Source organism: Protopterus annectens, chromosome 11.part0 (assembly GCF_019279795.1).
Source record: "Protopterus annectens isolate FY-2018-M chromosome 11.part0, PAN1.0, whole genome shotgun sequence".
NCBI classification, from domain to species: Eukaryota; Metazoa; Chordata; order Ceratodontiformes; family Protopteridae; genus Protopterus; species Protopterus annectens.
Window position 1 is genome coordinate 1,402,776,232 of NC_056745.1, and position 24,515 is coordinate 1,402,800,746.

Consider the following 24,515-nt stretch of genomic DNA (forward strand, 5'->3'; position numbering starts at 1 on the left):
TGGCCCTGAATACATCTGCTGTCCAGGTGTGCACCCCAAGCATAGTCTGATGCATCTGTAGTGAGGAGAAAGGCATTCCCTTGTTGTGGGAGCATGCTGCTGCCCACCAAAGAAAATCTTTTCTGAGGCAAGGAATTACAGATAGAAGAGTTTCCAGGACTTGAGAGTGTTGGCACCAAAGGCTCTTTAGATACCATTGATGTTTCCTCATATGCAGTCTGGCATATGGAATGAGTAGTATGCAAGATGCCATGAATCCCAGAGCTTGCAGGATTTTCCTTGCAGTTAGCTGGGGCCTGGTGGCTAGTTGAGAAAAAGAGCCTGTCAGGAAAATTTGTTTCTCTGGAGTAAGGTATGCCATCTGGGAAGCTGTGTCCAGACTTGCTCCCAAGATTATCCTTTGGGTGGGCACCTGTTTGGATTTCTTTTCATTGATTGTGTACACTAGGGAGGTTAGTAGGGTCTTTACAAAGGCTAGGTGCTTGAGCAGCATCTCCTGTCTGTCTGCCTGAATAAGGCAGTCATCTAAGTATGGGTAAATCTGAATATTTCTTTGTCTGCAAAAGGCAATGGCCAGAGCCAGACATTTTGTGAAAACTCTGGGAGCAGTAGATAAGCCAAAGGGAAGTGCAGAGAACAGAAAGTGTTGAGATCCTGCCCTGAAGTGGAGGTATTTCCTGCATGATTCCCTGATAGGAATGTGGAGGTAGGCCTCTTTTAGATCTAGGGTGGCTAGCCAAGCATCCTTGGAGAGCATGGGTAGCAGCTGCTGCAGGATAAGTATTTTGAATTGTGGGATCAACAGGAAGGTGTTTAGAATGGATAGATCGAGTATGGGGCACCAAGTGCCCTCTTTTCTGGGCAACATAAAAAGTATAGAGTAGAAACCTTGGCCTATCTCTGCAGGAACATGCTCTATTGCCCACATAGAGAGGAGGGAAAGGATTTGCTTTTGAGCCTCTGCCCACTGATTTGGTAGTAGATCTGGGAACCCTTTTGGGACTGGAAATGTGTGGAAGGAAAATTTGTATCCCTGAGAATGTTCAGAACCCAGTGGTCCTTGGTAATGGTGGCTCAGGTGCTTGAGTGAAAGGAGTGTTTTCCTCCTAGGGTAAGTGAAGGTGGGCAGAGGGAATGCGTGGAGGAGAAGAGTCATTGTGAGTTTTTATCATAAGGGGGGAGCTTAGAACTCCCTGGTTTTGAAGTGGATGTAGTCCACTGTTTAGATCTCTGCATTCCCTGGGGCTGCTGTCAAGGGGGTCTGCTTCCACATGGCCTAGGCTGGGCCAATTTATTGGGAGCAGAAAAGGACCAGTGTTTGGAGGGACAATGCCTGCTGAACCTAGGGGGCTGGACCTGCAAGAAATCCTTAACTGCCTGCATAGATTTTGCTTTTTCTTCCATCTTTTTTAAGACCTCTTCTGCCTTAGTGCCAAATAAGTTATCTTTGTGCAAACGGGGCGTCCAATAATTTAGATCAGACATGATCTGGCAGGGGTTGTTCCTTAAGCCATGCGTGCCTTCTGATGACAGATCCAGTGACTGCTGCCCTGCAAGAATCTTCTAGGGCAACAAAACCACAGTGCAAGGCATGTTTAGTTACTTGACTTGCAGAATGCATTAACTCTTGTAAATCTTTAGATTCTATCCAAGCAGGAAAGGAAGACATTTTTTATTTAAGGTGTTTCAAGGTATGTTGCTGAAATTTCAGCATATGGAAATTACAGTTTAGTGCCCTGATAGCAAGAGTAGCCGAGGTGTATACCTTCTTACCCCATCTGTCCAATGCTTGGGAATCCCTGTCTGAGGGGGTGGGATTCTTAGAAGAGGTTGCTTTAATTCCTTTTGGCCCTTGAGAAATGACCTCAGGGTCAGCTGTACGATTTTTAAAGAAATATCTATGTGAGTCAGGGACACTATCGTACCGGTCTGGTTTTCTGGGATCGGGAGGAAGGGTGTCAGGAGTCAAGCTGGATTCGAGGAAAACATCCTCCACAACATCCAGGACTGGGGGGATGGCCAAAGGTCTGTGTTGTGGAAGATCTAGGAATTCTCAGAGTCTCTTTTTGGACTGAGGGTAGTCCTGACTCTCCCATTGGAAATGCTCCCTTAAGGTATGTAGGGTTTCCCCAAAGGAAAAATCTTCTGGGGGAAGAGGCTGAAGGAATGGAATCCTCTGCATCAGAATCCTCATAAGTGGAGAGGGGTTGCATGTCTTCATATTCAGATGCATCATATTCATCTGACTCATATTCAGACAAAACTACAGGGGACAGATCCCTTTTCCTTTTGGAGGGGGTAGCTTGGCTTCCCCTAATCAGCATGATAAGGTCTTCTGCCATTTTAAGCATTTGAGACTGAGGCGGGGTAGCAGGCACTTGAGACTGGGTTGTCGGTTTCTTGGGTGTGGTTCGTACCCAGGGCCTAAGAAACTCAGTAGTTTTAGAAAGAACATTAGCCGCTAAAGAAGACATCGGTTTGTGTCGAGATTCAGTAGTGCGAAGGCCTTCCTCAAAAGCTGGTGCCTGCTCAGCAGCTCTGGACCCATCCAAGGTTGAGACGACTGCAGGATCCTTAGTCGAAGAAGAGTTTTGTGGCATACCGGACTCCAAAAGCCTGCAAATCAACAGAAGCAGGCATCAGAGGCTGCGAAAGCTCCTTACTGAGGACCGCAGAACTGACAACTAGCTTAATGGAAGAATCATCGGTAGGTTTGGACCTATGGGGTCTGTCTCTGTCTTTATGTTTTTTTTGGAATATCTGCTGTCAGATGGCTTACTGAAGCCATATCGGAATTTGAGGACTGTAAGCGAAAAAATCTGGCTACAATAAGGGCCCAACAACAGATAGTTCTGGCATTGAACAAAGCACAGAAGTGACAACGATGGACGTCGTGGTCTGGGCCTAAACAAGTGATGCAGTGAGAGTGGAAGTCTCGGTGTGGTATTTGTTTTCCACAGGCAAGACAATTATTAACTTTTTCTGACATTGGTTAGTGCAAGAAAAAAGGTCACCCAATGGGGTACTTACCTTTAGAAGACTTCAGCTTCAATTCGGTAGATGAAAACTCAGGTAGTGGCAGACAGGCACTCTTGCGAACTGCTTCTGCTTCGGGCTCTACGACAAGAAAGACTAATGTAATGGCATCAGCTGCCTTACTTTATACTACTGACGATCTGACGTAAGTCCTCAAGTGACAGCAACCGACGCAGAAATACTAAGTCTCTGGTATTCGGGCCAGCCGAGGGCTACCCTGGCAGATAACCCAAATGTTATGACTGCAACAGTGAAACATGAAGAACATCAATGGGAGGATATAAGTATGGCTCCTGAATATGCAATAAAGTGAAGAAGATTTAAGATCTTTGCTTGGAAGTGTTTGCATAGATATTTTTATACACCAAGCAGACACCAAATAATTTTTCCTCAGGTAGATTGCAAATGCTGGAGGTATGATAGGAAAGAGGTAACTGGAAATGTATTTTGGAAAGTGTAAGGAGCTGGCAGACTTTAAAAATTCCCTGCAGACTACTCTGTCAGAAATACTGGGTAAGCAAATTGGTGTAACTAAGGAAATTATTATTCTTATTTTTTTGAGTTGTGATACAGAGTCGGGGTTGCGTAGACACATAAGGCCTTGCCGAGTTTAATTTTGGTGGCTGCCAAAAAAAAAGCAATTACTAAAAAATGAAAATCAAAATCTAAACCAGCTGTACTTATATTAGTGAATATAGTAAGAGAGATAAAAGAATGGTAGAAGCAAATTGTACAGATAAAAATGGGAATTGTGGGAACAATACATGCAGAATAATGTTTTGGAGGAAGAATGAAGTTTAAGGGAAGGCAGGAATTGAATGAGTTATGTAATGTTTGACTGACAATGACTGTACACAGTTGATAAGACATATATACAATGTTTGCAATTGAAAATATGTCAGTATAGAGTATTTTCATTTATATAAAATGTATGGTTGCCTAAGCCATAGGTAATTCTATAAATATATGTTTCTTGTTAAAAATAAATAAATAATGAGGTCAGCTCTGGTATTTTGCAAAAGGAAATTACACAGCCTTTGAATACCATCTCCCTGACCAATTTGTACTCGGTTATTGCAACCCATGCATCATGGTGCAGGGAGAGAAGACTCCCTACTGTCTCCGGGGGGGGGGGGGGGCAAATCTTCAGGAGTGCTGCAGCTGCCTTCCATTAAAGGAGCCATGGAAACCCTTACTTTGTGGCGCAGAGTCCACTGAAGGTGCCCCAGTGATCACCATAGGAATTTATGTAATGAAACTAGTCAAAGTTTTGCCATTAGGATTTTTTAAACAATAAATTCTTGGGGTGTTTTTGATTCCTTGAAATGGATCTCTGTGGGGTCATAAATTTAACTCCATGACACAGAAGGTTTTCCCCGTTTACTCTCTCTTGACTAGCTTCTCCCTCTTGACTAGCTTCTCCTTTGTCTTGGTCCATTAACAAGGATCCCCACACACAAAAAAACAGGGCATTAGTGAATGATGTCTTACAATTCTCTGCAAAGTAACAAAGACTGAAAAAGGCAGAATGCCTCATACTGATGCCCGTCTCAGATGCTATAACTGTGCAGTCAGCTGCATTGAGTAAAACTGCATGGATAGGGTGCCTCTAGCTGCCTGCAGATATCAGGTGGTCCTTACACTGAATTCACGGTCTGCTTGGCTAGTTACTATGGACGCTGTTCATATGTATCAGGTATTTAAGGGTGCATATGGTGATCATTCAACAGGCAAAGGCCTTACAAAATATAATAAGGCTCCTTTAAGTGATCTGGCCCAGGCACATCACATAGAGCTAATGGGTTTTCTGACACACAATCTAGTGGCTACAACAGCCGTACTTGCAAAAGCCTAAGGCTTTGTCCATGGTGATGATACTTCAACACCAATTAGAAACCCAACTATCAACACTAACCATAATGACAGAGTAACAGTAAAATTTCAATTCACTTAAGCAACAGAATACAATAACAGAGAAAGGATACCAAAATGTAGACTTTTTTTTTTAGACACAGCAGGTGCAAAGGCTCTTAAGAACGAGTAAAGAGGAATCTTGCTAACTCTAAAACAGCCAAATATACTTCAAAGACAGCCTACTTCTACAACTATAAAACTGACATAAAGTAGACTTGTTAAGGCAAACTTAAATCTACTCATCTTCACCCCAGCTCTGATAGATCGCTTCAGCTGCATATTGTGGCAAACGGAGCAGCAATGTATTATGGGAAACAGGAGAGGAGCTCAAGCTGAGTGAAGGAGCTCTGCTTGCCATACTGGTGGTCTGGTGGTGACCAGTCTCATCCTTGAAGTGGACAGACTGGATAATCTATATATATATATATATATATATATGTAGGACTAGATCCCCTCTTCTTCTATCTGTAGGACTTCGCCTGCTCGGCTTCCAATAGCTTTTCCAGGCAACCTGTCTCTTCCCCTTTCCCATGTAAGAATTCCTTTACTGTTTCCCTTTGCCAGACAAATGCAGTCACTTCTACAAGCTCCCCCAAGATACCATTTGTATTAAGATGTATTTTAATATTATTTTTCAAGTGTATTGCTGGAGTTCTGTTTTCCAGCTCCTTTATTCTCCTGGTCTCACCTGACATCTTCATTTTTGATTTTAAAGGTCCATAATTATATGTTTTGTTATTGGATGTTGTTCTCCCAGTGAAAGTTAGGGTTGCAGTTCATGTAAAAGACAGCTATAATACCTTCTTCAGCTATTTTAGACAGCTTAAAAATAACCAAGAATACTGTGCTGAACTTCTCCCCAGTGGTGCCTCCTTTTCTGGCCACACTGTTAACACTCTTGTGAAAAGTTTCCCTTTCAAATTAATTCCACTCACCCTCGCATTGGTCCCCTCCATTTTCCCCAAATACCCATTCTTCTGAGATCAATTTCGACCAAGTCCTTTTGGCACTTTTTAAAATTAAATGCACTACTTCCATGGGTCCTGCCAACATTCCAGGATGTCTGCTGAGAGACATATAGTCCCACGTAAGAACGCCCCCTTCATCAACTCTTCATCCTAAACATCTTCACTGGTTATGTCCCAGAGGTATAGAGAATGGTAGTTGAGGTGCCCATGCATAAAGATGGCCCCCTTTCACCCTGAAAATTACAGGCCCCATTAGTATTACTGGCAAGTCTATAGAACATATTGTAGCTGAGTTAACTAAATAATGACATAAATGACCTTATATCCCTGGATAAACATACATATTCGGCTATGTAGAAGGCAGATTACACCTTGACTGAGTTCTTTAAAAAGGGTTCTGAAGCCATGGAGGAGGGACATACAGTTTTCTGGAGCTTGACAACTTCTTGACACCATTTCCTACACTGGGATTACTAACAAACCATCTCAACTCAACAGTTACCCATACATAGCTTCTCTGGACTGGTAACTGGCGATCTGATAGAACCTATACTGTTAAATTCAGAGGTATTTGCTCTACACAGAAAAATGTCACCAGTGGTGTCCCCACACGGTTCTACTTTGGGTCCTCTTCTTTCTTTTATGCATACGTTTATTATATACACACACACACACACACATGTGTGTATTCTGTAACACAAAAGCTGATAACGAGGGACTACAGCTAAACATGTTTGTTGATAAACGTAAACTGGGGTTGGTTATCAGGACCCATTCTGGTCTCCAGCAAGGGCTAGTCCAAACAAATGTTTGGTGCATTACTCATGAGCATACCACAAACACAAAGTAACAGTTTCCTTCAGTAAATCTAGCATCTCAATTATTCTGCACATAGCTAACATTTAACTTAAATTTGACACAGCCATTAGGGACTTGGATATATGCATTGATAACAGCCCCTCCTCTGTCCACCAGGTCTCTGTTGTGGTTAGCAAACTTTCTGTCTTGCAAAACGCATCATTTGTGGTACCACACTGAATATCACACACCCATCAGCATGTACCTTGTAAAGCACATAAACCAACTTGACAGACCTCAGGGTTTCCTCACCAAAAGAACCATTAACTATGGACAGTGCAGTGGTGCAGCAGTAGTGTTGTCGTCTCACAGCAAGAGGCTCTCTGGTTCGATTCTCAGCTGCAGTGCCTTCTGTGCGGAGTTGGCATGTCCTCCCTGCATTCGTGCGGGTTTTCTCCGGGTACTCCGGTTTCCTCCCACGTTACAAAGACGTGCGTCTGGAGTGTTTCTCCCCGGGACTGAAAACTGGCTTTGTTCCAAGTCAGACTTTCCCGGTAAACAAATGTTAAATAAATAAAATTAAAAAATTAGCTATTCTGACAAGACTAAAAGGACTTTGCCATCTCCTCTGTCACACAGACCTCTGCTGGGGGATCTCTGCTATGTTTTTGTGCTACGAATGACCCCACACACTTTGAAGTCCTTCATCTAAGTAGAACGTATGGTACAGCAAACCTCTTCTGGAGCTTAAAACCTGTGCTACCACATCAGCAACATCCAAGGGTGTGGCAGACACTTAGCTCAACATCTTTCTCATTTTTGGAATAAGCTGAGCCTACCTATTGGGCGCAGTATTTCCCTACCAACCTTTAAAACTACTGAACGATGTAATGGCAGCAAATTTTCACTAGGGATATGAGCAAAATGTCTTTTTAATGAGGGACATTGTTAGTCCCCTGTCAGTAATGGGGATGTGGCTGAGCCTTTCAATAGTCTCCTTGACCATAAACTTAGTAAGAACCAAGGAATGTGCAAGCTTATGAACTCAAATAAGGGGAAAGGCTTTTCCTGCACTATAGACAATTCTTCGGAATCATCTACTACCAGTCATAAGGGTTTTCCAAACTCATACATTCACAGGAAACTCCTTGACAAGTTTCTGACACTATACATTGTAATATGGCTGGATATGGTAAAATGAAAACTGCTATGAAATATAAAGGTTGCTGTAATGTTGTACCCTTTGATGACACGGACATAAAATATACTGCAGCAAGTTGTATGCCTTCAATTAATACAGAAGCTTCCTTGTGGCATTTACATTCCTGCATTGTACTGTGTACTACTTATTAGAGGAGTTTACATTTCTTACCAAGTGCAATTCTGTTTAAACGTTTGCCTGCAAGTATATTTTGTACTTTGAAGACTTTTCTCATGGGCCTCGTTAGTCAAGAACTCAGCCAAAGACAGTCAAAAGTTAATAAATATGAAAGATGAATAACAAGTCTTTAAATTAATTAATTGGATATGTTGTACTAAGTTACAAACAGAATGCTAGAGAATGGAAATAAAAAAAGGTATATCAAAAAGTTGTATAACACAAATTATAGGACATCCTTCCATCCATGCATGTATATATAAATGAAAAATGAGAAGTCGCAGCTAAGTAAATAAAAAATAAAGAAATACAAGACAAATCTCATATTACAGATGACATTAGATTTTAAAACACAGGCAATTCAATCAATCAGTGGAATCATCAAAAATCCTTACGGCTACTAAGAAATATGAAGTATGAAAATAAACTGCGTAACGTACATTCAGAAAGTAAACATGTTCAGATATAATACAAGTCAGAAAAGCAATACTGACACCTTGCTGAGAAAGACATACATAGAGAGATGTGAATAAAATGGCCCAGAGTCACTGTCCACCATTTGTATAGTAAATCAACAGTACAGATGGAAAGTAGAGATAGATCTAATGGATACAATATTCATAAACAGAATCTCACTTCTGCTGCCCAGTATTCAGTATGCATCACAGTTAAATATCTCACACAGCAGTAGCAGCAGCACTGTGTGTGACAAATTATAGTGAAAATCACAATGAGGATAAACCATACGGGGGGGGGGGTTAGATGCTTGGCACTGCACACAGATTAGCACCGTGCACACATACATCATATGCACTGCACACAGCAGGCTGGCACCATGCGTCACACAACAGGGTAGCAATGTGTGTCACACATACATCGTACAAACTGCACATAGCAGGGTGGCACCATGTGTCATACATCCATCATATGCACTGCACACAGCAGATTGGCACCGTGTCACACATACATCATATGCACTGCACACAGCAGGTTGACAGTATGTGTCACACGTACATCATACACATGCAGGGTGGCACCGTGTCATACATCCATCATATGCACTGCACACAGCAGGCTGGCACAGTGCGTCACACACGTAAGCACTGTACACAGCAGAGTGGCACCGCGTCACACATATACCATACACATGCAGGGAGGCACTGTGCATCATACATCCATCATATGCACTGCACACAGCAGGGTAGCACCATGTGTCACACATACATCATACGGACTGCACACAACAGGGTAGCAATGTGTGTCACACATACATCGTACAAACTGCACACAGCAGGGTAGCACTGTGTCTCACACATACATCATACACACTGCACACAGCAGTGACACCATTTGTCAGACATACATAAGCACTGCACACAGCAGGGTGGCACCATGTGTCAGATCATACGCACTGCACACAACAGGGTAGCACTGTGTGTCAAACATACATCATACACACTGCACACAGCAGGGTGGCACGGTGTCTCACACATACATCATACACTCTGCACACTCTGCACACAGCAGAGTGACACCATTTATCACACATACATAAGCACTGCACACAGCAGGGTGGCACCATGTGTCACACATACATTATACGCACTGCACACAGCAAGGTGGCACTGTGTCACACATACATCATACTAACAGCAGGGTGGCACAGTTTTCCTTACACACATCATTATAATGAAGCATTTAGTAGTGTAGCAGTGAATGGCCTGCACAGAAAAGTTCAGCCAGTGTTCAGGCTGGGCAGTTAGCAGATAATGCAAGGTTGTTGTTGTGTCTTTCGGCTTTTCCCGGATAGGGGTCGCCACAGTAGAACTCCAGTCCGCCAATGATTGGCAGTAGATTTTTACATGCCAAGTTGCCGGCCCTAACACACAACCTTCAACAAAGGTACTCACATTCACGCATGTCTCTTCACAGAAGACGCTCTAGCTGAGAATCGAACCAGACAATGTCTTACTGTGAGGAGACAACGCCACCGCAGCACCACCACTGCAGTAGCAAATAATAATGCGAGGTACAATGCAATAAAGACAGAAGCATCTTATATTACAACAGCAAAGACCTTGTTGGGGTGTTGCACAATGTTTATGGAGCAATGCGGTACAGTGTTTTGCTGTAACATCAGACAGAATGCCAAGTGCCTTATGTTTAGGACATACACAATGTTAGTGACACAAAGCAGTGCAGTATGGCTTGCCTTTCTGTAGAATACCTCTCTAGCCACACAGGGGCCTAAACAGCTGCAGTGCATATACAGCATAGTAGTATTGTGCACCGCAAATCTGAAGAGTGGATAAAACACCGGGGTGGACATGTTTATACACTATATGCCCTACAATTCTCATATGGGGTTCACAGTTGCACCAAGCAGCACACAGTGGGAGGGTTCTACGCAGTATAGACCACTGTGGCTAAGTTAGCAGTACAGAAGAGTGGGCAATACAATTCAGAAAGTATCTGAAGTACTGTACACTCAATGTATATTTTTGCACACTGCTGTGTCCATTTTTGGGCTTTATGCTGTTGTGACGAATATCAATAAAGTCGAGTCCTAGGAAATTACATTCTCCTTCACAGTTCTACAAAAGATGCATCAAACCCTTTTTGCCAACTGTTTTATGTAGCTGTTGTGCTAAACTGCAGTATCAACGCTGTAGCCTTTATATATACAAGGTGCGTGTGTGTGTGTGTGTATACTACATACACACACATACACACACCAGTGTCTTGAACACGGGTTACATACAAAATGCCAACACTGCCATCGATGGGATAACAAGCAGTGCTTCCACAAAGCAGATATGCCTCTTTCTTGGCAAAGCCAAACTAAGACTGTTGCATTGGTATACAGCACAGCTGTCTCTCAACTGCTGCAGCACTACTGTTCACACCACATAGCTCACTGGTACATCTACACACACTGCCAGCCTGGCATGCAGCAACATACATACTACTACTACAGCAGAAGTGCTCTCTACAATGATAGCTGGCCTCTTCCTAGCATGGTTTTGCACAGTGGCCCTATAGAGAGCAAATGACATCTTGGAAGTCCACCCACCCAAGACAGTTAACAGTCTGCATCAAGAAAGCGCAACATAGTCATATCATCGTTTTGATAAACATCTGAAAAATGACATTGGATAATAAATTATTACTAAAACAGGCAATGATTTTAACATATTATCCAAAGAATGTCGCTTCAGAAGAGCAACAACTTGTCAGAACTTTAATTTTTAACTCAACTTTCTGATGAAGCTTCCAACACAAAGCCTTTTCTGGCTACACTGCTTTTGTTTCCTGCTAAACCAACTTCTTTCTCCTATTTTGGTTAGGACAAAGTACACCACTTGTGAATTGTGAATACATGCAGGGTCATCTTATTACTCCTAAATTACACCCCAAAGACATCAGCAAATGGAAATAAGACTGATCAGAAATGCCAAGCTTCTAACTAAAATACAAAATCAGAAGAACTGACCTGTTTTAAGTCACCATTCTGACAGGAATACTCTGCAGAAAATTATTCAGTCTGCCTCAGCATTCATGCAGCACATGTAAACACTTGTAAAAAACACCTTAGCATAACCAGTGATTTAAAATTAATATTTTCAGTCTTTCAGTATTTTACCAATTTCACCGAGTTTTTCCTTGCTCATTAAAATGACGAGTAAATAATTTAAATCAATAAGGGTATAGTTAGTCATGCTCTGTGTACTTAAATGAGTTTTTTTCTAGGCACCTTTCAAGCCACTTTATGGCACAAAGAACGCAGAATGTTTAGAACTGTTCAAACTGTCACTTACTACACACAGCTATACAAAACATGCTTGTCAAAAAGCAATGCACCTCTAAAAATATAATTTTTATAGCTATACATGGTAACTGTTGAAAATAACATGTGCCCTTCTAAAGAGTACTAAGGCAATAATTTGAAGGCAGAGTACATTTTTAAATAAGTGGGGTAGGCAGGGCAACAACACGACGTTGGAGAACAAATCAATTCCTAACTACACCCCTGCTCTCCGACAATAAAGTCCTTGCCTCTGCTGATATATATTATCAATTCTAATCTAATAAGCAGAGGTTGTGTGGTATCTAAACAATATAATATTCATTCGTCTACACCTAAGCATTTAGGCACATCTATTTTAGGCTTTTCTTATAAGTATCATCTGAAGAAAAAAAAAAACTGTCCTGATCAAGAAAAAGGCACGTCTTCAGCCTCAGAGCACCTTAAATCACACAAGTCGGCATGTTAGCCTTTCAAAAACTAGTGTACATTTTGTGGATATTTTCCAATCTGTTCTGCTTGCAGAAAAGTATAAGCAGTACTTACAGGCTGTAATTGTTCAGATCACTGGCACCCTAACAGTAAGCCGGGGGTAATGTGAAGCATGTAATGAACTGTGTTTACACCCACCTGGGCAGCTCTTTCTTGTACTTCTAAGGAAAGAAATGAAGTGAGTCAGCTGCTGGAAAGACTACGCTTAGAAAATGCAACCAGAAGAAAATGCAGCAGCTCAATTTAGACTTACTGGACTCCTTTCTCTAAAAGCAAGATTTAGGAATTCAACAACACAACTGAAGCAAGAAGCAGTGCTTCAGCTGGTGTACACAAGAAAACACTGAGGTTGCTATATCCATCCATCCAGAGGTAGCTAAATAACTCAAACTCATTTTCAGTGTGCTGTTTTAGTTATCAAACAGAATGCAAAGATACCTCTGGTTCTGTACCATCGGGTTCCAGTGGTAGAAAAGGAATTATAAATAATTTAATTTTACTGCTATTTCTTACAAGAGAAGGAACTAAATCTAGCAAGACCAGATGACCATTCCTACTTTCTGCTAAGTCTCTGACCTTAATGAACTCAAATAAATGTGTGCAGGAACATCTTGCTTCAGAAAAGAGACATGCATATTCTTTGAAAAATCCTTGTCTTTGATGAAACCTATGCAGTTTTGTATTAAATGTGGGCATGAAAAGATTTAGTTCTGATCTCCTCCTCAACACGCACTTGTAAATCACACTGAAACTTGTTTCTGTTCAGAGGTATGCAATACAACTAAATGAGAATGTCTGCTATAGAGTTCTGAATTACTGAAGGCTGCAACAGCAGCAACTAAAACGGTACTGCACACTATTCTATACAAAACATGTCATATCTGTACAACATGAATTATACCCCAATGATTGCTGTTCCATCAAAATAACTTTGAATGTGCAAATGTACCACTAAGAATCATCTATTGTAAGTGATTCAGAAGGTCTTGCAAGACACAACAGATAGTTTGCATCTCTAGAACAACGGCCCACTAGAAAAGTCTCCAATTAAGGTTCTACTCTTCAGTGAAAGTGGCCTACAAAGTCTCCGTGCACAAAACGACTACCTCCATTACTATGGGTAGCTCAATGTGTGTATATACCTTTAAGAAGCTATCAAAGGGCTTGCACAAGTGTATAAATACCGAGCATGTGCAAGCTAAACTGCCAGTTTGTAGTAAACCGTTGATATGTAAGCATGTATGTATGTAAGGTCTGTCTGTTAGCCAGTTTGTTTGTATTTTATGATGTTGCTATCCATCCTGATGTATTTCTATGTATTAAAGCATCTAAATGAAATATCCACCTGCTTGTCATCTATGTAATAGAGAGAGAGAGAGAGAGAGAGAGAGAGAGAGAGAGAGAGAGAGAGAGAGACAAGTGACACTATGGATGACAAATTACTTCAGCACTGACAGACAAGGACAGAAATGTGACTGTTCAGATAATTCCGTCTTCCTGTATCTTTCATAAACAGTAACATTTTTATATGAACTATTTCCCCCGCTCAGAATGAAATGCAATAACTGTGTTATTACAACTAATGCAATGATGAAAAAAATTCCCATAACATACAATAATGTATACAAACCCCACATAAATTTTTCACTCCCTCTCAAGCGCGCGCACACACACACACACACACACACACACACACACACACACAAATAGGCCATGGCTCTGATCTTTATTATGTGAGGTAAGCACTGACATGGGTAATAAAGCCCCCAAAAAAAAAAAAGAAAAAGAAAAAGGTCCTTTTTTTCCAAAAAAATTAAACCCAAGGGGGAAAAATTTTCAATTTTCCCCCCAAGGCCCAAAAGGAAAAAAAGGGGAAAAAGGGTTTTCCAAAAAAGGGGGTTTGAAAAAGAAGTAAAGGTTTTCCCCAAACCCCCACAAAATTTTTTTTTTTTTGGGGGGGGGGGGGGGGGGGGGGGGGGGAAAAAAAAAAAAAAAAAAAAAAAAAAAAAAAAAATCAAAAAGGCCAGGATTTTTAAGCCCCTTGGGGTCCATTTGCCCCTCTGGAGCTATTAAAATCATCCTTGGCTTGTCTTGTCTGACCTTTAAGAGCACCTTTGGAAGAAGAGGCAGAGGTGGAAAGGCATACACATGAAGATTTTTCCAACTGAAAGAAAGAGCATCCACTTTCCAAGCTGTGTGATGAAACCCCTTTGTGCAAAACTTTGGCAGCTGGTGGTTTAGTGGAGAAGCGAACAGATCTATGTCTGGAGTTCCCCATGACACTGTCAATTTCTGAAATACATGAAGATCCAGTTTCCACTCGTGGGGATCCATGATTTGTCTGCTTAACACATCTGCTAAGGAGTTCTGTGCTCCCGGCAGAAACCTTGCCTGAAGAGTTAGTTGCAAGCTGAGCGCAGTCTCCCATAAAATCATTGCTTGCCTGCATAGAGGATAAGAATGTGTTCCCCTTGTTTGTTGATGTACCACATGACAGTTGTGTTGTCTGTTAGAATCAACACCTGCCCTGGAAGAAGTAACTCCTTGAAAGCCATTAATGCAAACTGGACTGCTAACATCTCCTTCATGTTGATATGTAGATGCTGTAGTCTGGCAGGCCACTTGTCTTGTATCCACTTTCCATTTAGATGAGCTCCCCAAGCAATGTCCGAGGCATCTGTCGTTAAAATCTGACTCCCCTCTGGCCGGTCACAGAGAGTCCTTGTTTAGGTGACATTCCTGAGCCCACCACAGAAATTCTTTTTGAAGGCAAGGTATTATTTGAATGACAGTGTCCAAATCCTGGCAGTGCTGTGTCCATACATTTTTGAGATACCATTGCAGCTTCCTCATATGCAGTTTGGCATTGGGAAGCACCAGAATACAAGATGCCATGAACCCTAATGCTTGAAGGACTGTCCTTGCAGTCAGCACGGACTGATGAGATAGTTGATGGAAGTAAAGGGATAGACTCTTTTGTTTGTCCGGGGTTAAAAAGGCCATCTGGGCTGCTGTATTCAGTCTCACACCCAGAAAGCACATGTCTTGAGAGGGTACTAGACTGGACTTTATTTCGTTCACAGAATACCCTAGGCATCTTAGCACTGCTATAACATATTCCAGATGCTGTAGAAGGTCTTCCTTTTCTTGAGCCAGAATCAGGCAGTCGTCCAAGTAAGGATAGATTTGAATTCCTTTTAGCCTGAAGTAAGCTATCACTGGAGCCAGAACCTTTGTGAATACTCTGGGCGCAGTAGATAAGCCAAAGGGCAATGCAGAGAACTGATAATGAGAATTTCCAGCTCGAAAACGCAGATACTTCCTGCAACTTAGTCTTATAGGCACATGAAGGTAAGCTTCCTTGAGATCTAAAGTTACCATCCAGTGATCTTTGCCCAGCAGAGGTAAAAGCTGTTGTAACGTCAACATCTTGAACTTGGGAATGTCCAGATAAGTGTTGAGGATAGATAAATCCAAAATTGGTCTCCACGTGTTCCCCTTCTTTGGTACTAGGAACAGGCGAGAATAAAATCCTAGGCCCCTTTCTGATACAGGGACTGGCTGAATGGCCCCTATTTGGAGTAACAGAGAAATTTGCTTGTGAGCCTCTTTCCTTTGTGGAGGAGGAACGTCTGGCATGCCTTTGAAAGGGGCAATGTATGGAAATAAAACCTGTTACCGTGGTGAATGATATCCAACACCCATCTGTCTTGCGTAATTAATTCCCAATTTTCTTTCGAAAGAGACAGTCTTCCTCCCAAAGGAGCTGCCAGGCGAGAAGCTACTGGCAGCTGAAAAGGCAGGTCATTGGGTCTGTTTACGAAAGGACTGACCCCTGCCCTCACCAGAAGTCTGAGCAGGTGAACTCCCTGTTCTAGGCCTAAAAGAACCTTGAGCTCTGCCCTACCACGTCTAGACCTACCCCTAGACTGGGTATCATAAGCAGGATATGTCCATCCCTTAGTAGGCCAATTTCTACTAAACTTGGGTGGCTGCACCTGCAAAAATCTTTAACGGTTTGCATAGACTTAGCTTTGTCCTCCATTTTCTTTAAAACTGCTTCCACAGGCCAACCAAACAACACATCAGACTGTAAAGGAGCATCCAAAATCCTTGTCTTAACATGCTCAGCTAAATTCTGATCCCTCAACCAGGCATGCCTCTGAAGAACAGAACTAGTGGCAGCCACCCTCGAGGAGGCCTGTACAGCATCAAAACCACATTGCAAAGAATGCTTACCCACTTGTTCAGACACATGAACTAAATCCAGCAACTCTTTACACTCAATACCTTCCGCCAAAGCATCCACCTTAGATTTAAGTTGTGAAAGGAGATAATTTTGATATTTTAGCATGTGAAACTGACAATTCAACGCCCTCATGGCTAAAGTGGAAGAAGTATACACTTTCTTTCCCCATCTATCCAAAGCCCTTGCCTCTTTATCAGTGGGAACAGGGTTTTTAACCACAGAGGCCTTAACACCTTTAGGTCCCTGAGAAACAGTTTCGGGTCTGCCCTAGGACTCTTAAAAGATACTTATGAGCTTCAGGCACCCTATAGTACCTATCAGGTTTAACAGGAGCAGGAGGCAAAGAATCAGGGTTCAGGGAAGCCTCTGCAAAAACATCTTCCACCACATTCAACACAGGAGGTATAGCTAAGGGCCTATGCTGGGGTAAAACAAGAATTCCCTAAGCCTTTTCCTGGAATCAGAGTAATCCTGGCCTTCCCATTTAAAGTGCTCCCTCATGGAATGCAGAGTCTCTGAAAATGAGAAATCCTCAGGAGGAGAAGCTGTAGGAGTGGAATCATCCACATCAGAATCAGAATAAGGAGGATACTCCTGCAAATCTTCCATGAAGACTCAGAAGCCTCTGAACACTGTTCAAAACTATCAAACTCAGGTTCCACCCTAGGCCTCTTATCAGGTGTTTGCATTGAACCTCTAATCATATTTATCAAATCTTCTGCCATTTTAAGCATATGTTTCTTAGGCACAGAACCTGAAGTGCTAGGAGAAGCCCCACTGAAGCTAAACTTGGCCTACCTCTCAAAGAAGTTTTGGAAACAGAAGGAGAGGCTCTAACTACCTTGGGAAGAGAGGGAAGAACAGTTACCTGAGAAGCCCCCTCAGCCTGGCCTACCTCCTGAGAAGGCACATCCTGTAACAGTAAAGTCTCTGCCTGAGACTCCAAAGAAACTCCTGGCAAAACCTCTGGCTCCACTGGGCCTTCTAAAGAACCGACGTCCGGGACTGCGGTTCATCAACCCTAAACTTCGCTGTTTTGTCCTTGCTTCTTGGGCGAAGCGGGTGTCGGAGCATCCGACGGCATTTTATAATTACAACGCTTCCCAAACACTAACCTGGCACAGTCTAACCTTCTCTTAATAGTGCGTTTGTTAAACCTAGCACAAGAGCGGCATCCAACAACGTCGTGCTCAGGCCCTAAACAAGGTATACACAAGGTATGGTAATCCCTATGAGGTATCTGTTTCCCACAAGAAATACAGTTATTCACTTTTTCTGACATCCGGTAAAATACTGAGGCAAGAAAAAACCAAAATGTTCCCCCAACGTAGCCAACTCTGATTCGGTCTGAAACTCCGACTTCAGAAAATTTCAGAACGCCAACCTGCACTCGCAAAACTGCTTCTGCATCGGACCATGCGGCAAAAAAGACTGAGGATATGACGTCGGTCATGCGCATTAGTACACTGACGTCAGTCTAATGCGCCCTGACCGACGTCAGCCATATACTCTGGTATTCGGGCCGACTGGACAGCGGACTACCCAATAGTTAGGACTGCAGCAATGTGGAATGAAGAACATCAAATCAATTCCTAACTACACCCCTGCTCTCCGACAATAAAGTCCTTGCCTCTGCTGATATATATTATCAATTCTAATCTAATAAGCAGAGGTTGTGTGGTATCTAAACAATATAATATTCATTCGTCTACACCTAAGCATTTAGGCACATCTATTTTAGGCTTTTCTTATAAGTATCATCTGAAGAAAAAAAAAAACTGTCCTGATCAAGAAAAAGGCACGTCTTCAGCCTCAGAGCACCTTAAATCACACAAGTCGGCATGTTAGCCTTTCAAAAACTAGTGTACATTTTGTGGATATTTTCCAATCTGTTCTGCTTGCAGAAAAGTATAAGCAGTACTTACAGGCTGTAATTGTTCAGATCACTGGCACCCTAACAGTAAGCCGGGGGTAATGTGAAGCATGTAATGAACTGTTTACACCCACCTGGGCAGCTCTTTCTTGTACTTCTAAGGAAAGAAATGAAGTGAGTCAGCTGCTGGAAAGACTACGCTTAGAAAATGCAACCAGAAGAAAATGCAGCAGCTCAATTTAGACTTACTGGACTCCTTTCTCTAAAAGCAAGATTTAGGAATTCAACAACACAACTGAAGCAAGAAGCAGTGCTTCAGCTGGTGTACACAAGAAAACACTGAGGTTGCTATATCCATCCATCCAGAGGTAGCTAAATAACTCAAACTCATTTTCAGTGTGCTGTTTTAGTTATCAAACAGAATGCAAAGATACCTCTGGTTCTGTACCATCGGGTTCCAGTAAGTAGAAAAGGGAATTATAAATAATTTAATTTTTACTGCTATTTCTTACAAGAGAAGGAACTAAATCTAGCAAGACCAGATGACCATTCCTACTTTCTGCTAAGTCTCTGACTCGCAATGAACTCAAATAAATGTGTGCAGGAACATCTTGCTTCAGAAAAGAGACATGCATATTCTTTGAAAAATCCTTGTCTTTGATGAAACCTATGCAGTTTTGTATTAAATGTGGGCATGAAAAGATTAGTTCTGATCTCCTCCTCAACACGCACTTGTAAATCACACTGAAACTTGTTTCTGTTCAGAGGTATGCAATACAACTAAATGAGAATGTCTGCTATAGAGTTCTGAATTACTGAAGGCTGCAACAGCAGCAACTAAAACGGTACTGCACACTATTCTATACAAACATGTCATATCTGTACAACATGAATTATACCCCAATGATTGCTGTTCCATCAAAATAACTTTGAATGTGCAAATGTACCACTAAGAATCATCTATTGTAAGTGATTCAGAAGGTCTTGCAAGACACAACAGATAGTTTGCATCTCTAGAACAACGGCCCACTAGAAAAGTCTCCAATTAAGGTTCTACTCTTCTGCTAGTGAAAGTGGCCTACAAAGTCTCCACAAAACGAATTATCTCCATTACTATGGGTAGCTCAATGTGTGTATATACCTTTAAGAAGCTATCAAAGGGCTTGCACAAGTGTATAAATACCGAGCATGTGCAAGCTAAACTGCCAGTTTGTAGTAAACCGTTGATATGTAAGCATGTATGTATGTAAGGTCTGTCTGTTAGCCAGTTTGTTTGTATTTTATGATGTTGCTATCCATCCTGATGTATTTCTATGTATTAAAGCATCTAAATGAAATATCCACCTGCTTGTCATCTATGTAATAGAGAGAGAGAGAGAGAGAGACAAGTGACACTATGGATGACAAATTACTTCAGCACTGACAGACAAGGACAGAAATGTGACTGTTCAGATAATTCCGTCTTCCTGTATCTTTCATAAACAGTAACATTTTTATATGAACTATTTCCCCCGCTCAGAATGAAATGCAATAACTGTGTTATTACAACTAATGCAATGATGAAAAAAATTCCCATAACATACAATAATGTATACAAACCCCACATAAATTTTTCACTCCCTCTCAAGCGCGCGCACACACACACACACACACACACACACACAAATAGGCCATGGCTCCTGATCTTTATTATGTGAGGTAAGCACTGACATGGGTTGCTCAAAACAAATGATCTCAGTGAGTGCTTAGCTGGCAATCTTGACACTCCGAGAGAGCTTTCCACAGATATGTTGGGGGGGGGGGGGACATATTGCCAAGACACCAGAAAAAAAATGATGGGAAGCATCAATAATGTATACAGCGATTTTTTTTTTTTTTTTTTTTTTAGGATAGGAATCAACAAGCAGCACATGCTGCTGTTTACTGGAAATTAGTTACAGATATTGCCAAATAACATGTCCAAACAGTTAGAACAGGGTTATTTTTGGACAGTGAGGTAGAAAGGCAGACTGTCAAGAAAGCAATGGAACATCACTTGATCACTACTAAGCATACACTGATATAGCTTGCCAGGGAGGGGCAGTGCATGTATATGGTAGCATCAAGCTGAAACATACTGTTGTAGCCGTTACTTCATTCATGATTGCAGTCAAACACTGGGGAAGTAAGAGAGCAGATATTATAGGTTTGGAGATGGGAAGACCAACTGCTGTGAATGCAAATGATTGGTATTAGATCACTGTTAAACAATCATTGAGGAGGCTTACCTGGGAGAAGTACTGCACACATGTAAGACTTGCAAGATGAAATACAAAGCCACTGGCTTCATGAAACAGCAGTATTAAGCCCATACTGTGACCTGGGACAACTCTGCTTCAATTAGTGACTCAGGTGCTGAAGGAGCTGGCTAGGAAGGGAGAGGAATGAAGAGCCAGAGCCTGCTCATCTCTCCCCAAAGCACATAGCTGCAGGCATGTGCCCCAGCACATGCAATCCACCTAGAAATCCCATTACAGGCTGCATACAGATGAAGGCTTCTACCTACTGGGAGGTGGAACTATGGGTTGCATTATTATGGAAGTGGGTGGCGTGCCCACTCAATAATCCAGTGGACTTTTTGGGCATGTCGAGGGAAATAGTAGGGCTTTAAGGTAAAATTCTTCCAATGGCTACCTGAATGAAGACTACTCAGTGGCCATGCTCTCTTTAAATAGTGGGGAGTGAAGCGGTACTGTCAGAAATCAAGAAAGAGAAAACAAAAGACTAGAGATGGATGAAATGTATCATAGAGAGCACTGCTTCCTTTACTGTGGTCAAGTTGTTACAGTAAGACAGGGAAGCAGCCTACGTGAAAAAAAAGCAACTGCATAACTACCAGGCAATTACATAAATACTTTTAAAAAGGGAGAGAAGCTAAAAAAAAAAAAAATTAATATTAAGATGGTATGATGGGGAAGCCGTCTTACCATACCAAAGTACCTGTAAATTTGACTGTGTTGGTATGAAATTATGAAAAACTGAAAATCCAATTGAATGAGAGCTGTATCAAAATTCTGAGTGGATTAAAGAAAATTGAAATGTTAGGGGAAAAGGAAAATAAGTAAAGACAAAGAAATAGGTTCATAGGTTCATAGGTTCATACTAGGCTTGCTGCCCGCCCCTCAGCCTGCCTCTGGGCCCATCTCATTTGCTCACTCAACTGAGTGCAGTGAGATCATATTCTGATTTCAGGCACTCCTACTGTGTACAAAGAGAGCATCTGGGAAATAGAAAAAAAAAAAAATTAAGCTTATTTCCTGCCTTTCTTGTTAAGTGGTACAGACTATTTGTAGGCTTCTGAGCCCCCAAGCCCTTCTGTGTTTGAGGGAAGCCTTCTAGCTTGTTTATTTCTTATAACTAGCCAGTTTTCTAGTTTCAGCACTCAAATCTGTTTCTTTGATCTCAGCACTTGTTCAGAAAAAAAAAAAAAAAAAAAAAATTTCATCTGCTTTTACTGTACTTGTGTTTTTACCTACTTCTTACTTTTGCATCATCTTAAAATACTCAATTGTATTTATTACTGCTTGGTGTAACTCATTCTAAGCCTTTTGGTTTAAACACTTGGGCTTCGGACCAGTTAGTTGTTTTGCACTGAGAGGGTTTGTGGTCTGCACTGTTGTGGCAGAACAGGTAGCTTACATCCTTCTAGGTTGAGAACTGCTGATTGAGGGCTCAGTGTCTGTTATTCTAAAAGTGTATTAATTCTGGTTTAAGCACTTGGGCTTTCAAGCCAGTTATTTTACATTAAGAGGGTTCGTGGTCTGCACTCTTGTGGGAGGAGAGGCTGGACTCTGCCCTTCTGAGCTGGGAATTTCTGGTTAAAGGCTTATAGTGCATGCATATCTGAACTGTTCCTTACTGAAGTTGGTGCGCCTTGTTTGCTGTGGCATAGACTGGATTCGGGCCTGCTGGATCTAGCTTTGTTTGTGTAACTTGAGCACTAATCCAGACATTCTCTAAAGTATTCAATGGTATTTATTACTGCTTGGTTGTAACTTGATTAAAGTGTAGCTATCATTCAAGTCTTTTGGATTAAGCACTTGGGCTTCAGAACAGTTGTTTTACATTAGGAAGGTTTGTGGCAAGCACTGTGGTGGCAGGACAGGTAGCTTTCATCCTTCTAAGTTGGGAACTGCTGATTGAGAGCCCAGTGTCCAAGTGTATTAGTTCTGGTTTAGGCACTTGGGCTTCAGGCCAGTTATTTTACATTAAGAAGGTTCGTGGTCTGCACTCTTGTGGGAGAAGAGGCTGGACTCTGCCCTTCTGAGCTGGGAATTTTCTGGTTAAAGGTTTATAGTGCCTGAATATTTGAACTGTATCTTAGTGAAATTGGTTCACCTTGTTTGCTCTAGCATAGACTAGATCCAGGCCTACTGAATCTAGCTTTGTTTATATGCTTGTTGTTTGTTTGCTTGTTATTTCCCTGGAAGCTAATTCCACCTAATACGCAACTTCTCTGCGCTTCTGTGGATCACTAGTGATATCTGCATTGCTTACTGTACTTATTTCCTTGTTTCACTTGAAAGAAAGTTACTGTTTGTCGTTTTTGCATTTAGTTACTTGTAACTCATTGCACTCAAGTTACCTGGCACTTGCTCACTAAAGCAATTATATAAGTCAGCACTAAAAATTAAAAGCACTACACCCTCACTCCCCACTGGCCCTTGTTTTCAATTAAGGATTTCCCAATATTATTCTAGCATGTCCAAAGGTCAGTTGTCAATCTCCTCTCCGGTCCAGCTGGTGAATCTGGGAATCTTGAGGCAATGTTATAACTGCCTCATGTACACAGACAACCCTCTCCTCCTCCCACATAACACAAATACTTGCGAGAGATGCAGCTATTTAGCCAAACTGGAGGCTGAGCTCTCTCAACTCAGGACTGGCAAGACCAGACAGGAGGAGAAGGCAACTACACACACCACAAAACCAGCCTCACATAATGCTACCACTCCACTGAATCAAACACATAAACACACAAAGACATACTCGGAGGCTCTGAGTAAAAATTTACCTAAACAGCAGAGGCCTCCAAAGCAGACACCCAAACAACTGCTACCTCAAGACACCCCACAAGCAACACATAAACCACAAAAGCAGTGTGCAAAGCAGTCACAGCCCTTAAGGCCAAATACAACACCAAACATACTTGTCATAGGTGACTCCATAGTCAGACACACTGACGTCCCACTCACCAGGCTGAACAAGGAGAGGGTCACAGTAAGCTGCCTATCGGGCGCTAGAATCCGCCACATAACACAAGCACTTTCGGGTCACTCCATGGCAAGTACAAATATGACACAGTCATTGTCCATGCTGGTGTGAACGACCTGAGACGTACCTTCCTGGACTACATGAAAAGAGACATAGAGGAGCTCTCTGATTATGTAGCCCAGGCAGGTATGACCCTAACCCTGAGCAGTATCCTTCCTTCACCAAGAATGATGCCACAATATAGAGACAAGATGATCAGCTTTAACAATTGGCTTAATGTCTGGTGTCATTCAAAGGGGATCCAGTGTCTGTCTGCCTGGGATGACATGCTTGACAAGCCACGCTGCTTCGCAAGGGACGGCTTGCACCTGTCACCCCTGGGATTCCGGATATTGGCTAAGGCTCTTGCCACCCCATAGTGCCTTTTTAGGCAAGGCTCAAATTCTAAACCTACCACCCTAGAAAACAAAAATGGGAAGAAACTGAGGGTAATGCTGCTCAATGCCAGAAGTCTAAATCTCAAAATGCACGCACTCGAGGCCCTTCTCAGTATGGAGAACATCGATGTCTGTGCTGTAACTGAAACCTGGTTTAAGACTCCTGAGAGCACCCCGGCACTATTAGGTTTTACCTCATATCATGCGTTCTGGCCCTAAAACCCGGACCACACCACAAAAGGAGGGGTGTATCCACATTCATAAAGGATACTCACACCTCCAGGTTGGTGGCAACGCACAAGCTTGAAACCA

At 42.1% G+C, this 24,515-nt stretch overlaps 1 protein-coding gene across 2 annotated transcripts in view; it reads right to left on the reverse strand.

Annotated features, from left to right (window-relative positions):
• Window positions 1-24,515, reverse strand: part of BMT2 (base methyltransferase of 25S rRNA 2 homolog) — an 896,892-nt gene that overhangs the window by 809,669 nt on the left and 62,708 nt on the right. The window lies entirely within an intron of this gene.